The sequence below is a fragment of the Hibiscus syriacus genome, unplaced genomic scaffold (assembly GCF_006381635.1).
Source record: "Hibiscus syriacus cultivar Baekdansim isolate YM2019G1 unplaced genomic scaffold, ASM638163v2 tig00110551_pilon, whole genome shotgun sequence".
NCBI lineage: Eukaryota > Viridiplantae > Streptophyta > Magnoliopsida > Malvales > Malvaceae > Hibiscus > Hibiscus syriacus.
This window is the reverse complement of record NW_024062778.1, coordinates 1,143,905-1,147,718: the sequence shown is the minus strand read 5'-3', so window position 1 is coordinate 1,147,718 and position 3,814 is coordinate 1,143,905.

The window sequence follows — 3,814 nt, the reverse complement described above, 5'->3', positions numbered from 1 at the left end:
TCGTATAAGGAGTTGGATCAACATCAACATTTTGCTCGATTCTATCACAAAAGGAGGTAGATCAACACTAACATTATGTTCAATTCCATCACAAAAGGATGTGGATTAATATTGTCATATTGCTAGATTTCATCAAGAAGGAGTAGGTTGACACCCCCAACGAAGAGTTCATAATGAGAAAACTCGTCCGATCAGAAAAAATGGAGCTCCAGATACGAAGCAAACATCGCAGCTAGACAAAATTAGGCCATTTTGTCTTTGCTTCATCATTGTTTACATAACAGACGAGCAAAGAGGGGCAGCTGTAATACCCTAATTTTTCCCTAAAATAAAATAAGGAACAAAATTCAGGGACCAAACTAATGATTTTTCCATTTGTAATTATGGGGGGCTTTAAAAGCCAAACATAATGTAAAAATAGCCCCCCAGTTTTTAAGGAAAAAAGAAAATAAAACGGTCTCTCTCTTTCTCGTTTAAAAGCTCTAGTTTTATTTTATTTATTCTTTTCTTGCTTATTTCAGGTATACCTAGGTGTTCGGGGGCGATCGAGTTCCTTGTCGAAGCCTCATCGGTATCGTGTGGTCAGTCTAGGAGGCTGAACTTTAGGGAATAACCCTAAACTGGGGATTTAGGTAAAGCTTGGGGTTTCTATTTTGTTTTGATATTGGGTTTTGGAACCCAACCACCAGAGTTGGTGATCGGAGAGTGAGGGTGTCGGTTAGAGTGTGATGGTTTCACCGTGGTGGCCGACGTGAGAAGCGTCTCCTAGGCATGGTGGTCGGTTGTGTGTGAAGCTTTGGGAGCTTCTCGGTCGGATAAAAATGGGGGTGAAGTCATTCAGTTGGTCCTCATTTGGTCACAGTCTAGGCCACCGATTGGAGGAGGAAGGCCACCGATCTGGTGGTGGCGTGCGAGGGGCGATTTGCGATGGTGGCATTCGGTTTGGGGTCCTGAAAGGAGCAGTCATGTAGAGAAGAAAGAAAAATGGGGGGAAATCTGCTTAGTGCTTTTGGGTAAATCATGTATAACCCCTTGTATTCTTTTGGGTAAATCATGTATAACCCCTTGTATTCTAGTCCTTTTGCACTTCAGTCACTCATTTTTTTATTTATTTCGAATATCCATGCAAATTTTACTAACTTTTAATTTGGTCACTTTCCTGATATGTTTTTTTCTAACTATTAAGTTTTATTTTATTGCATATTAACCACTAATTTTATTTTATTGCACTTTAATTATTGTTATTTATTTATTTTATTATTTTTTAATATTCGATTCGACCTTGTGGTGACCCGATCCGAGGTATGATCCGCATTATTATGGTTCAGACTCTACTAACTACTGGCATTTATTTTATTGCATTCTAACTTTTATTTATTATTTCTAATATTTGATTCGGCTTTGTGGTGACCCGATTTGGGGTGTGATCTGCATTATTATGGTTCAGACTCTACTACTAACTTTTATTTATTATTTATTTATTTATTTATTTATTTCTAATATTTCATTCGGCCTTGTGGTGACCCAATCTGGGGTATGATCCGCATTATTATGGTTCGGACTCTCTAACTACTGACTTTTATTTTATTGCATTCTAACTTTTATTTATTTATTTATTATTTCTAATATTTGATTCGGCTTTGTGGTGACCCGATCCGGGGTATGATCCGCATTATTATAGTTCGGACTCTGCTAACCGCTGATTTTTCTAACAACTAACCTTTCTAACCTTTAATACTAATGGCTAACCTTTTATTATTTGTTTGTTTTATTTTATTCGAATTAGGCTTTAAATATCAATTTATTTTAATAGTCCTTTGTAGGTTCAATTTTAGTTAGTATTTTTAAATTCATGCAAGTAAGTCTATGAATGTATGTTTATTCTATTTTATGATTTGTTATTGTTTTTGTTATTTATTTTATTTTTTTTATTTGGTTTATTAATTATTTTTTATAACTTTAATTCTTATATTTTGTTTTAATTAGATTAATATTCGAATCAAGCTTAGAAATTAGGACGACACTCTAGTTTAATTAGGGAGCAATTCAAGTCGAGTTTTCGCAATAGATGCCCGATTACTCGATTTTAAAATTTATTAATAATTAATATTTTTTAAAAATACTTTAGGTTTAATAATTTAGATAAAAATTAGATTTTTAATTAGTCATCAACTCTAGAAATTATCAACTTAGGTCCTAAGCTTTTAGATCTTTTAGAAATCGACTTTTCTTTTTTAAATATTGACCTTTAGTCTCTGAATTTGCATTAAAATTTTTTTTGGACATAATTAATTAAGATTAATGATAGAGCCTCAATTTTAGACTAGATTTCAAAATAGTCTTTTAATTTAGGGAATAATATGAGTTGACCCTCGCCTAAATGTTCAAGGGACCATCTCGATTATTAGATTCAATAATTTATTAAAATCAAATAGGATTAATATTAGAGCCTACACATTTAAGTTTGTCCCCCTAGGTTCTTTAATTTTGATTATTTGACACTGTAGGCTAGAAAAAGCCTTAATTTACTTTTACTTTAATCATGATGAAGAAAATTTTGTTTGATTGCTTTGTTTTTTTAAATCTAAGGCAATGTTCACTTATTAAGGAATTAATAGTATATCTCCCGCAATCATGCTCCGGGGTACTGCTAGGTCTGAAATAGGCACAGTAGCTAATCTCCCCGTTTGTGGTAGGGGCGAATGCTATCGGCCTTAATAAACGAATATCATTTTTAACTTTTTGCATCCGTAATGATTTCAAATTAAATAAATATCAAACTCAAAATTTTTGATTTTAAATATAGGGTAATCAACTAGGTACCAATTTTTGGGCGCTTGTGGGAGTGCTAATCCTTCCCCACGCGTAACCGACTCCCGAACCTATTTCTGGATTTTTGCAGACCCCAAAAATTGCTATTTTGATAAAAATAAAACGTTTTATTAAAATCACCTTATTCATCGTGTCCCAACTGCACTTTAAATGATTGGGTGGCGACTCCCACATTTCGAAATATTTTCAAAGAGAAAACCCCGTTGGTATCGGTCTTTCCCCATCTGGGCAAAAGGTGTCGACACTACCTGGAATAATGATGCTAAAACCACAATTAACTTTTTTGAAAAACTATTTTTTCTAGGTTTGGCACGCCGCAGCTATAATAAGCGACAGAGGAACACATTTCATAAACCGAGTGATCGAATCACTGATGAAATTTGGAGTGACTCAAAGAATTGCCACAACCTATCATCCATAGACAAATGGACAGACCGAAGTATCAAATCGGGAAATTAAAAAATTCTTCAAAAAATATTAAACCGGACATAAAGGACTGGAGTTTAAAATTAACTGACGCACATTGGGCATATCGAACCGCTTATTAAAGTTCCCATTGGGATGTCACCATACCGGCTTGTTTTTGGTAAACCATGCCATTTACCGGTTGAGTTAGAACATTGTGCTTATTGGGCTGATAAACAGTGTAACATGGACATGGATGCGGTGGTAAAGCTCGAAAATTACACATTCAATAACTTGAGGAAATCTGAAGAAATGCCTATGACAGTGCTCAGATATTTAAAGAAAAAACAAAAGAATTCCACGATAGTAGAATTTCTTTTAAAACTTTTTCTGTTGGTCAAAAGGTTATGTTATTTAACTGTAAATTTAAACTTTTTTGCAGTAAAACTCATATCAAAATGGCTCGGACCATTTAAAGTAACTGAAGTATTTCCTCATGGTGCTATTGAAATTGTAGATAATGTTGGAGCTAGATTTAAAGTTAACCGTCAAAGGTTGAAACCGTATTATGACAATG